The sequence below is a fragment of the Morone saxatilis genome, unplaced genomic scaffold (assembly GCF_004916995.1).
Source record: "Morone saxatilis isolate NCDOM2014 unplaced genomic scaffold, NCSU_SB_2.0 Contig4, whole genome shotgun sequence".
NCBI classification, from domain to species: domain Eukaryota; kingdom Metazoa; phylum Chordata; class Actinopteri; family Moronidae; genus Morone; species Morone saxatilis.
In genome coordinates, this window is record NW_023339984.1 from 7,666,501 (window position 1) to 7,679,904 (window position 13,404).

Sequence of the window (13,404 nt, forward strand, 5' to 3'; positions counted from 1 at the left end):
AAGTGTTTGTTGAAAGGCAATATTAAATTGGCATATTTTAAATGGAGTTTGGCGTCATTTTTCGCACGGTAAAGTTTGTCTTGCATGTTTCTGAAAGGTACATTTCTACGTTTTTGTCTGGACTTTTGCCTTCTCTTGAAAGGAGAATACGGTCGGTTGCAGCTCTCTGTGTGGGTGACTTTAGCCAGAGTCAACTGGGCAGCAGCAATGTTTGTGCTTCCTTATTGCTGTTTCTCCTGAATAAATTCACCTTTAGGGCATTCCAATTCAGTTTTGGTTGGTAAGATTTATAAATCCCTGTTGCGATGAAAATAGTTATTTTCATGTTTATCTACCACTGTAGCCTGCACTTTGTTTACACAAAACTTTTGAAACCCCTTGGGATAATTGAATGCGAGTATATGGGCATAGGGGCATCAGTAAAGAAACGACCATAACGGATTCAGTAGCACAAGTCCTCTCCTGGGTTCCCCCCCTCCACAGTACTTGGCCGACATCCAGAATAATGATCACTCAGTTACAGTCCATAGGTTTCCCCTCCGGCTCCTCACTGCCTCTCAGAGCCAGAGGAGCTGTTAACTGCTCATCACTCCTGGCTCAGGTTAATGTTTGTTTGCACACCTAATTGACTTCTAATTATCCATTGTTAAGGACAGGAGTCATACCCTCAAAGTTTTAAACAGATTTGAGCTGCCGAGAGGTTTCCCCTCCAACTTAATACTCCTTCAGCAAATGTTTTATTCAGCTATGTCTGTGGGATTTAGATTTCCCATTAATAGCCCCAACTCTCAGCATGAAGAATGGGAAATAATATTGTATGCAACTGCTAAAATAACTGCTATTAAATGGGAAAGTGCACGGCGACTAATGAGGACATGCAGACTTTGACAAATACTTCCAAATGGGATGAATAATGCAGATCATTGATAGGTGCACAGGGAACATAATGGTCAGTTTTTCACCAGAATAAGGCATTAGCTGTGGTAATGACATCACACACTTGTAGTCTCAGCTGTCTTTAATGTCTGTTATATGATACTGCCGTTTTGGTGTTATAATATTGAAGAGTATTGATTGCTGATCTCTGTCAAAAAAGTAGCTTATTGTAAAACCTGCATTCGTGTTAACTTGGATTTTTACTTATTCTTTGCCTCTAGCAGCAAGTAACTATTGCTTTTCCTCTCCCTTGCTCCCTCTCCCGACCAAGTTTCTCATTAGTCAGGTGGCCTTAAACTTCACTTGATCCGTTCTTGTAGAGAGAAACCAAATGATGTCACTAAAGCAATATTTTTTTGTTCAATATTCATTTTTTTCCTCAACTCTTTGTACTTCTCCCTTTCTTCACTCTCTAAAGCCTCCACCACTTTGTCCCCAGTGGGCTACCGCATCATGGTGTCCCCAGGGAAATCTTGAAACGTAACGATCGCCCACGAAAATGCTACAGCCACCCAGCCATGAGTTGATCCTCCCAAGAGCTGCTTCCTTGGTGCAGTGATTCTTTGCATCAGTGCCTTGGAGCTCTCTCAGATCACCATTGCAGCTTCTGTCAGTGCCTGCCAAAGGCTCCCCTAGACATTTCTCTCTTTTAGCACCGTATCCTGAGTTTCACACAGGCGATATATGAAACGCAGCCCCGTAAGGTTTATTGTTCCGAATGAGATACTTTCAGCACCACGGCTAGCTCCGTCTTTTGCACTGAAGCAGTGGAGAACGAGCTGTATCCATTATTGGTTGGTCGTGATCAATATCCGCTTTTTTTGTGTCCGTATGAATTATCATTGCTAATTAAGCCTCGTATTGTATACCCAGGGCCTTGGACAGTGCTAAACAACATTACGTAATAAAACATAAACAGTAAAAGTGTTACCGTGAGACATTACACCATAGCTGTTGAATCAATGCTTCATTTACTCTGATTTGCATTTGATTACTTAGGCTTATGTTTAGCCTGCTACGTGCATAATATTTCCCAGCAGAACTAGTTAATAAACTAAGAACTTACTCTTACTGAGAGTCAAACGATAAGGTATATGCAATGTTACTACACCAGTGGGGACAAGTGCAAGCGTAAGGAGGAGAGTGAGGTGTAGGAGTACGGATGCACCGACTTGGAAATTCTGGGCCAATACCAATGTTTAAATGAACAATTTGGCCGATTGCCGGTGCCGAGGCATGTTATCTATTCACCCTTTTTCCCCCGAAAACAAAGAAATCTACTAAGATAAGCCTCTCTGCCTTGTTGCAGCTCAGTCTATTTCTTTTCTCATGTAAGATGTGAGATGCAGAGCTGAGGAGCCGCTCACTGTCCTCGCCGCTGCATGGAGCACATACTGTTTAGGCATGCAATTTGTGCCAGTGCTGGGAAACGGAGGAAAAAAAACAACTCAAATAAAACAACATTTAAACAGCACAAAATTAATGTGACACAACAGATACGTATCAGTGAATACCATCTGTTTTGGAGCCGATACCAATGTTCGGACGATACATCGGCGCATCCCTATCTAGAAAGTCAGTCACAGTACAACTCTGCATATGCATGACTTAACAAATTACGCTCAGAACAAACTGACCTCTACGTAATAATCGATAATTGGGACACGAGTGCTGAGTCAGGATTTTAATGTTTGAGAGAGTGAGTTATGTATTTTGGCTTTGATGCAACCAAGTGCAACAGTCATTTTGCTGCATTTATCAGTGTTATCACTGAGTCATTGAAATTTCAGGATACAGCCTCTTTCTTTGTTGGAAGTTGGTTTGGTGACAGGATTGTGCCCAGATGAAGCCAGAAAAATATAGTTCATCGTAACTTAGAACATAGAGGATGTCCTGGATGATGGCCAGTCCTTGTGCTAAAAGCCATGTATGTATTTGTTTTGTAGAAGGAAAGGATGAAACCATAGTGGACTTAAATGTCAGCTTTGAGATTTTATGGTGTAGAGAACTGACCACAGTCACACAGTCACAGTGACGCTGCCATCTGAAACTGCTCCAAATCTGTCAGATAGCAGAATGGCCTGCTTTAACTTTTTAGTGGAACCTTTTCACAGTACGTAGCACACCATCACAGATCTGAATGTTTTTCTGTCTTTGTGAAAGCAAAAGATGTGCCGTTTGATTTGTTATGAGGATTAATTATAGTGTGACAGCTTTGAAAGGAAGATTATTCTAATTAAATCATATAAAGGCAACTTAAGGAGACTCAGAATTGGGACATATTGTTTTTAAGGACTGACATTTTGAGCAAGTGGCAGCTTCATAAAAGGCCCATTTTGGACGGCATGTGCAGTTTTATTTGTTTTTTATTATGAAAATTACAGAAGTAATTGTGTGACTTTAGCCCGTCTAGCTTTGCACCTCTTGATGAAGAGAAATCTTTCAAGCTTTTGCAATAAAGAAATCTGGGAGGAGCACTGATTCTTTATTTTTTATTTTTGGATCTGGAGCCGACTTTTATAATCACTTAGCTCTATAGATAGATTCAAAATTGGACAGTTTGACTTAGTAAACAGTCAATTCTGGCTCATCAGATGGTCTTAATGGCATACCAACTGCTGTGAAGTTAAATGTATTCCTTAGCGTCTAGAGCTGACCTAGAAAGACGTTTTTGTCATTGGTAGATTTCTCACGTTGACCACCTGTGGGCTGTCTACCTGTCGATAAAAAGCCGCTCCTTGGTCAAATCCTGGATTAATTGTACCATGAACTTCCCTGCTTGTCTCCTGGGCACCCTCCAGCAGATTTTGTTTGCTTTGGATCCAGCCTTTGTTTTTCCCTTTTGAGAGACTGGGTGGGGAGCATCTGCTCGCATGAACCATCTGCCTTGGGACTGAGGCCAGAGAAGAATGAGGGAAGGAGACAGGGTGAGGTGAAGAGGATACAGGGGACAGAGAGGGAGAGGAGGAATAAGACAGTGATGGATGAACAGAGAGAGTGACTGATCGGGATGTAGAAAGGAAACTCATGGAAGGAGGGTCAAAGCACTGTTGCTGTGGCTCAAACTGTAGGGACAGCGGAACATAAGGTGCTTGTTTATGATTGCCGCAGTCGTCTTTCATGTTTATATTTCCACCCGCAGGCTTGTTTATGCCACAGATTCACTCCATTTGACTTCCTTGGATAGAGTGCCAAACAGCCGATGCCAACTGGGTGGCAACGCTTGGGCTCAGCTTGCAAACGTATCTTTTTTTTTTCTTTGTGCCAAGGTCATATCGAGGATAAACGCCATTCTCCAGTGCACAGGCAAATAACAGAGAAGAAAAGGAACTTTGGTCATCTGAAATTTCTTACCTGTCCAGAAATTCAAGTGCTTCTTCAAAAAGTCTTATTACTGTCAAGCGATATGTAGTACACAAAGCACGTTTGAAGAAGAGTTTTTTGTAAGAATCAAGCAAATGATCAATGCACACATTAAATTGTTGTTGAGTTAAGGAATGATACGTTATAAGGCTCAAAGTTCCTTACAACTTTGTGCTAACGGTGCCTTATTAAACTATAATTAGTTTATACATATTTAAAGGTCCAGTGTGTAGGATATAGTGACATCTAGTGGTGTAGTTGTAGATCACAACTCCCTCTTCACCCTCCCCTTCCAAGCAAAATACAGTGCATTCAAAGAAAAAACTACGGTGGCCCCATAAAATGCCCCTATCTAAGAGCCGCAGTGTTTGGTTTTGTCCGCTTCCTGGGCCTATGTAGAAACGTGGCGGTTCAACATGGCGGGACCCTATAAGACCTATAGCGATTCTGTAGACAGGTGATTATTGTTTCATATATTATTTGAAAACCTAGTTATGCATACTGATGGACTTTTTATTGATGTTCTGTTGTCATTCTGACTGTAAAAAGAATCAAATGTCTGATGCAGCATTTGCTTCTTGCTGTCAAGTATGCTAATATGTTTCAGTATATGCAGAGAACTGCCGAACCTGTCAAGAAGTTTCTTGCATTTTTTTTTTTTAAAGCTAAGAATTGAAGAGATTGCAAGGAAGATAGGGCAAATGTCCTTTGGATTTTTAACCAACTGGAAAATGTCCATCTAAAGTGTGTAGTTTCTCCTACACACCTGACAGCCCGTTCTCATTCCCAGGTTGTCAAATACAGACACAAGCATGGTTCAGTTAGTTGCAGTCTACACCTACACACTGGTTGTGTGTAGGATTTTGGTGCATGTAATGGTGAAGTTGCTGAGCAGCCGTTCGAATACAGCTCTGCCTTCCAAGCATGAGATTTTAGACACTGAAACAATCTTGTGACCCCTTGTGTGGGTCCTGACTTCTACTTTGGTAAACTGTCCCGAGCAGGACACTAAACTTCTACAGAATACTTTTTCTCTTTGAAAATAGTTTACTAGATTACAGAGAAGGAACATGTAGTAGAGTGTCTTTGTATCTATTCCTGGTGCCCTGTGTTGTCTGGATACCTGTCCAGGGTGTAACCTGCCTCTTTTCATGTGGGTTAGACTCCAGCATCTAACAAATCCATAGGATAGTCCGCAACAGAAAATGAATGACTGTCCATTTTAATTAGTCTTAATCCCTTATTATTATATGAATCCTGCTGTATACTATATTTCAGCTATACACTTTCATTCATTCTTCATCTTTTCAGATCCTGTTACTGAGTGTAGTTCTTATTTTGCATGTTTTTTATATAAGATGTCCTGGGACTGTCAAACTTACCTGCACAAATCAGTAATTCTAGTATCCCAGTATTTATCACTGTGCCTGCCTGAATGTTCATTCTACAAACAAAAACAAACAATACATATGTACACATGTTGTGCTTTGAGATCAGTTCCAACTTGTGAACTTTGTCACATCTCATTCCCCCAACCTTACTTTATTTACTGCGCCACAGTAAAAAAAAGAAAATGAAATGAATGCTAAAGAATCAGCCATATGTCTAGCAGGATTTATTTTTCCAAGAAGTCCTTGATGAAATGGTGTCAGAGCTAAACATCATACAGGCCATATGTGGAGGCAGTCCTGGCATGAGTGGCCAACTGGAGGGTCCGTCTGTTTTTCTTCTTGTCCCAATGGGTGGGCTCAAAAGCCTATTCTGGGCTTTAGTCCTGCCAAAAGTCCGTGTCCTTCAGGGTACTGCCAGCACTTAATATAGACTACACAATATTAAACATATCTGTCATTCCAATGGGAGATTATGACATGTAAAGTGTACTGACAGGAGCCATATGAGTCCATCTTGTTAGACCTGAAAATAGATTGGAAATACAACAGCAGTTTGCATAGAATAACAATGACTGTCAATAGGCCTATCTACAGTGGCTTAAGTAATTATCAGTAGATGTTATGTCAACTAACATTCAACCTTGAAAATCGTGGAAAGAATCTGAATACTGTATGGTAGTTGTGGCATCCATGCAGTGTGCAAGGCTGACACCAAGTGGTTATACAGAGACAATGGTGTCTCAGCAGTAGAATAAGCTTTAAGCTATAAGTCTGCATAGAGTGGACAGATGCCCTTGCACTGTTTATTGTGTTATTTATTATTTTATTCATATTGACATTACAATAGAGTGCCTCTATTGACCTTTTACCAGCTCAATATATCTCATGTGTCCAGATCGGGTCAGATGTCGGTCAGTGCGTATCCATTGTAGTACATTCTAATGTGGCCAGATGTGAGGAAGTGATGTTATTGACTTACATGATGTTCCTGAAAAAACAAACAAACTAGGTTTGGATGATATAATTGTTGATGAAACTGCTTTTGTCATTATTGATTAATTTGACCATCATTTTTTCTATTAAGCGTTTGATCTATAAAATGTTAGAAAATAGTGAAAAATACCCACCACAGTTTCCCAGAGCCTAGGTAGATATATTAGTATTGCTTGTTCAGGCCCACCAACAATGCAAAACCCAAGTTTATGAAATGTATTACTAAAGAGGAGTAAGAAAGCAGTGAATTTCTAGAGTTGTTGCTTCAAATATTACTGAAAATGATATGATTGTTGGCTAAGAGTGGCTGCTTTGTCAGATTCACTTTTTCTTTTAGATCAGACAAATTATTTGTATGATTAATGCAAATAAGGTCATTTGAGGCAATTTGGAAAACGTGCAAAAAGCAGTTTGATGGTTGGAAGTGATATTATTGTACTTGAAGTTTATACATAACAATAAAATATTTGATTCTTATTCCTATGATGTAGATGTAGGCAAACAGGTTTTTGTGGATTTCTTGTCAGTAAGTGGATTAGTTTTGAAGAAACTGCCTCTGTCCTAAATACTTAGAAAAAGTATAGATAGCAGGTAACTTTCCTGATCTGTAGTCTACATTAGTTATGCTGTGGCAAAAAAAAGAGACCTTTTTTGATGAGCTGAAAATGAGAATATCCCCAGAGAAAATGAAAGTGACCTTACGACATAAACCTCCAGATAGGCTATATTCTTTTGTATGCTTCACTGCCACAATGACACGCATCCTTACACAGAAGGTGCCCCAAATCCCTCTAGGTGCTTGTATAGTCACCGGCGCAGTGTCTCTGTACACGCTGACCGATAAAGAGCCACTGTTATCTTCAGATAGCAGGCACTGCGGCTGAATAATTTATGGAAGCATTCCAACACATTGACTCAGAAAACGACACACACCCACAGAGGGCAGGGATGTGGTAAAAGGTTTCTGTGTGTCTCTGGAGGTGTGTGTGTGTGTGTCAGGTTTTTCTTTGTTTGAAAGTGTGCTCATTGAAAGATATGTGCTATTGTCTATTGTATACAACTTTCTCTTTGCAGTATGTGCTGTGTGTTGAATCTCTCCTCCTTCTTTCACAAAACAGGCTGCTACATTGGCCATAGTGCCACAGTCCATTTAACAAGTGGAAGTGTGAGAGAAACCAGGCAAATGTGAACTGATGGACTGTCCGCGCTATTCATTTTCATTATGCTGAGTTGCCTTCTCCCAAGAGCTTTGTACAATTACCCATTTAAAAAGTGCTGAACTCTTATTCATGCAATAATTAATGCTGGTGCATATCTGAAGCATGGTAATGAACAAATGCTGTGATTGACACATAATTGTATCAGCAAGATTGTTAGGTGGGTATCACAGCCTGTTTTTCATTATCTTGTGTGACCTTTTGATTCGCCTTTGCAGCTGAAGCTCTTAATACTTTTGAATAAACCAGTTGCATTCTGGTGCTACAGGGCTCCTCCAGTGCTACCAAACTAGGAAAGAAGCTTCTCTTAGCGCAAGGCTATATAAAGAAGTTATAGACACCTTTTCTTCTGTACATCTGACACTGGTCTTGGCTTTCTCATTGCCAGGACGTTCTCCCGCCTATCAGATTACTCGGCCCCATGGTTCGAAAGGTGATTGTATCGATTTCAGGTCATCTTAAGTAAATAAGTGAACTATCATTGTTTCCGCAGGGACACGATTAAGGAGCTCTCCTGTTTCAAAACGAGAAAGAAAACAGATCCGGGATATACTGATACATAGTTGTGACTTCACCGTGATGAGCTGATATCTCCCCTCTTTAAATACTGCATTGCAGTTTATTTAATCCACAGGGTTGTTTCCCCTCATGCATTCTGCTAATTTTAGCCGCCACATTGGAGGACAAGGTCGCGGTGGGTGTGTGAGAAATCTGGAAGGGGAAAGTATGTTTGTGTGTTGGACGGAGGCAGAGAGGGACAACCAGCCTAGATGCACATAGCTCAATGTGTCGTCTGTCTGGCACTGCTGTGACTACCAACTGACCTGCTAACACTGAACCACACGGTTTCTGACCACCATGACATTGGAGCTGGGAAGGAAAGCAGCTCATTTCAAGCTATTGCAACAGAGAATAATGAGCACTCTGGTTTATGGCTCAAACTTGTGACAGCATCTTTTACAGGGCTCCGATGTAGCTATTGCGTGTGTGTGTTTAAAGTTTCAGTGAGGACGGGCTGGGATGAGGCAATCATTTAAAAAAGTTAAGACATACTAAAATGTAATGTTTCCCTTCTTTGCTTTGGAACACTTTGTTTATACATTTATGGCATTTTGACAGTATCGGCAAAATAAAACGGGAAAAAAAAGAAACCAAGTGATGTATTTCAAGTGAACAAGTGATATTTGTGCTTGAAGTGTAATTGTAGCACAGCCTATTCATATACATGTCAGTAGCAGAAAAACAAGTCTAGTTAGCACAGAAGCAAGAACACAGGTGTAAGTATTACTAATATAACACAAAAAGGTCTTCCTTCTATCTTGATAAAGATTTTAGAATAGATTTGACTAATCTCCTCATAGTAGATTTCATTTAAACCTCTAACAATAAGGATAGGCCTAAATTAATGTTTTAATTTCCAAAAGATTAAAAAAAATTGAACAGCTGAATTTATGTTGTAGTGCTGTGCTGCTGGGAAGCAACCTCTACGCTATGGGTAATGGCTTCTGTAATGGCCTATTGCATTATCCTTGTAAGGTATTATGAAAATGCAGGGCTTGGATCAAATGAGCGTGTTGCCTTTAATGTGTGTTTTCCATCACTTTATACTGAGACAGCAGGGTTGTTAATGTTCCTTAAGCTTTTCCAAAATCACCCGCAACACTGAGAATGAAGAGCGTAGAGTCGCAGTTGGCCTTAAAGGGACAGAGGTGTGGGAAGTTCTGCCAGATACAAACGATACAGTCTTTAACTGGTTCTGAATCTGCAAGCCTGATGCTTGTTGATCGTTTCTAAAGGTTTTTTTTATTATTATCATTCTTTCAGGAACATGATGATCTTTAAAGATCTCTAAAGTTTAGTACAACTTTATTTACAAAGGATTGTCCCATCTTTTCTATTAATGATAACATTGTACTCTGTACTCAAGTAATCACTAAGCAATATAGTGAATTTAAGAAACTGATCCAAGTTGTAAAAACACAGGAATCCTCCTTAAACATGTATTGTACTAACATTGCTGACAGCAGAACTGACCAACCAGTGAAACATCATTTGGGATGTTAGTTATTTTGTGTGTTTGCTGCTTTGAAAAGGCAGTACATTTTAATGAAAAAGCACAACTGAGGATGTAGATTCAAGTGCATTTTAAAATGTAAAACCTGGCCCAGGCACACTTACAACTGTGCACAGATGGAATTGACATAAGTCTCTGTTATTCAGTAAAAGTGCGTGGGGCTTCAGGCTGTAGCAGTGTCTTGTGTTCTTTGTTTTCATGTGTACGATGAAATAATGCAATGCAAAGTTGTTTCCAGCAGCAATTTTCATGCCCTGAAGGTCAGATAGACCAAAATCCTAAATGAAGTGATAAATTGCATTATTTTAATTGTGTGGAAGTGTTTACTCAGTTTGGACACATTGAGGCTTCTAGCACAAGAAAGATTTAGCCGGGTGGAGCAGTTGTCATCCTGCATTGGCAGCATTTTTTCAATCTATATTATATCATTCATAATTACTGCAGCCATCCAAACCAAACCAATAATAACCTCAATCATTTGTTTCCTAAGAAAAGAAAAACAGAAACTGTCTTAACTTTTTTTCACAATACATATCGGCAAATGGGTTTGGATTTTTAGTCTTAATTAATTAATTAATTTATTAATTAATAGATGTATTTAATAGAGAAACAATTAAGACTTAGGTGTGCAAGTGATCCACAAGCACACTAAAATCAGTACCACACATCACCTTAAAGTTCATGTTTACTTGGCCATACACTGCCTGCTTTTTTACATTTGTTACCTCTGTTGTACCGCTGCTGCTATAGCAAGCTTGCCTGTCAACAGTTGTATCATCACTTCAGGACAGTTTCCAGAAGGAATATAATGGATTTTTTGCTGCTACCTCATATGCCACCTCAAACAAGCTTTCCTGTCTGTGCAGGCAGCCTGGGTCCTCAACAACTCTACCCAGCTTCCTCAAAGCTCGCTGAGCTGCCTGGGGATCTTTGCTCCCCCCAACACTGTGTGTTTGCTGCTTGTACTAACGAGCCTATTGTGCGTAGATGGCTTGGCTTTCTTTAGTTGGTGTATGTTTACTTGGTATTATCAGTTACCTGTGAGGCTGCATGTGTGCAAATGCTGCACACATCTTTCTGCTATACCTACTGCTACCTGTGTATTCATCTAAACAGATATCTGTATATGATTGCAGAGTCTGTAGGCAAGGGAAGATTTTGGCATCGGATGCGTTCTGATTTCCCTTTGTAGTCTGTGTGATGTCAGAATACTACTTAGTTAAAATAAATGAATCATCCATCTGATCACTGTGGTTGCTCTACCAGTGGATTCCAGCTCTGCAGCTCTAAAATGTATTTGGGAGATCTCTGGTTTAGGCTCCTTAACTGTCTTTAATCTGACTCGTAGCCGCTAACTAGCTAGGTTCAACGCTGCTACAAAACAACGCAGTTGTACGTTACATTAGCAGGGACTGTGTATTTATTTTCTGTGGCAGCAAACACAACAAACATCCTTTCAGTAACTATTATACTGCAACCTTAGCTTATCTACCCATACACACCAGGAAAGACTTTCACAACAAAACCGCTAGACACAGGTTACCCACAAGGCCACTTTCTCTAAAGGGGAAGGCTGGGCTGGTAACAAGTGGTAGTAGTATTCTTCAATTTGGCTTTATGGCAAACGTGTCATCAATGCACACAATTGACACAATAATGGACAGAGTTCAGGTCTGTGAAGTGAAGCCAACGTGGACATTTCTTAAACCTGCATTCTATGTAAAGGCCAACAGGGGGAGCCCCATTGGCTGCAATAAAAAAAGATAACATGCACGCTTATGGAGAAGTTACTGGACTCAATTGCTTCTTTCAAGTCTTCTTCCATATAGCATCATCATTTTTTAAATTGGCTTCAATTTAGAGTGAAATAGACATTAAAGCAGAGCCTGCTTTTAGCTACCTTGTGATTGACAAATAATTCTCAGTGAGTCCAGTGCACCTCACAAAATGTTTCAGAAACGTTTACGAGTGTCTCTGACAAACTGTCATGACTACGACCATAACGCAAGACTTCAGAACAGTACTCCACACACCAATGGGTGCTGTCACGATAGGTTCACACTTGATGCACACACAGGATAGTTTGTGCGCTGAGTCAGCATCGCATTAAAAAAAAATTTGAACTAAATAAATGCTATAACTGCTGAGCTCCTGTTCTATCATTTACACTGCAGTCAGTTGCACTCAGTGCCAATGTTGTTGATGGTCATCTGCCTATCACTTCTGCATTTCATGAGAAGACATTGTTTTGTTCTTGGATGACCAAACAGTGGTTGGTGACCAATTTTGTACTGCAAAATCCACTTCATGCTGATCTTTGTTTATGTTTTCAGGGGTGACAAAGTCAGAACCTTGATGCCAAATAGGCTACTAACTGTGTACATATTTATAATACAATATAACTCTAAATCCATTCCACATGAGCTTGCTGTCTGAATTGATTTCAGAATATATTACAGCAAATTGCTTCTGACATAGTCAATAAGTGTCTGTATTAGAGGAACAATGAAGATTTAAGTGTGCAAGGGAAGCATCAATATATATCTCATACACAAACCACGTAGCACCTAAAAGTCTACGTTCAGCAGCAGCTAATGTATGTGGATTGTATATCAGTAATTTCTCATGGATTGACTTGAGCAGGACAGATAATCGTAAGTGAGACTGACTTGATAGGGGGCCTGATCCACCCTCCCCCCAGGAACATTCAGATTTGTCCAAGGCTTGAATAACTATAACTATAGGGTGTTACAAAAAAAACTGCAACTCCCTTTGCCTCATATCTAGCTCCATGTCCTTACACATGCAAATACAGGAAGTAACGTAACATTCAGTTTGTGTGATTGTCCTGATGTTCGACTATTCCTGGTCTTGAACATATTTCACTGGTATTTTTGGATATTCACTGCACTTTGTATATTTACGTTCACTTTTTAAAGATCCATTTCCCATTAAAGATCTATTTGCTGCAGACATTTGGACATCTTATAGCAGAAACTACACAGATGTAATTGATTACATTGAACTTTTACACTTTTATTAAAGTTTTGCAGTGCTAAGCTGTGTTTAAAGGTTGTCCATCGTTTAATTATTGATTTATTTAATTTGTTATTCAGAATTTATTTGAGAAATGGATAGTACAGATCTCCCTCAGTAGAGCTTTTTGTTGAACCTTACACCCTTGGGTATTTTGTTTGCCAATTGGGGGCAGCAAAACAAGCTGAAAACACAACACCAGCATGTTATTACCATGTAAAGTTAATATGATGAATGTTTCAGCAAGCAGTTGCCCATTTACTTATTACTGCAGATATTAGTACATTTGTGTCACATGAATATTAACACTCTCTAAAGTTGAGGAGAGCAGAGTTACAGGCCAAAACAATGAGCTGAAAGACACTAAAAAGGTCCACAGAGTGTAGTGATTTTT

The 13,404-nt window shown here is 39.7% G+C and overlaps 1 protein-coding gene across 2 annotated transcripts in view; it reads left to right on the forward strand.

Moving 5' to 3' along the window:
- Positions 1-13,404, forward strand: part of kcnip4 (Kv channel interacting protein 4) — a 130,137-nt gene that overhangs the window by 642 nt on the left and 116,091 nt on the right. The gene's annotated exons all lie outside the window — the stretch shown is intronic.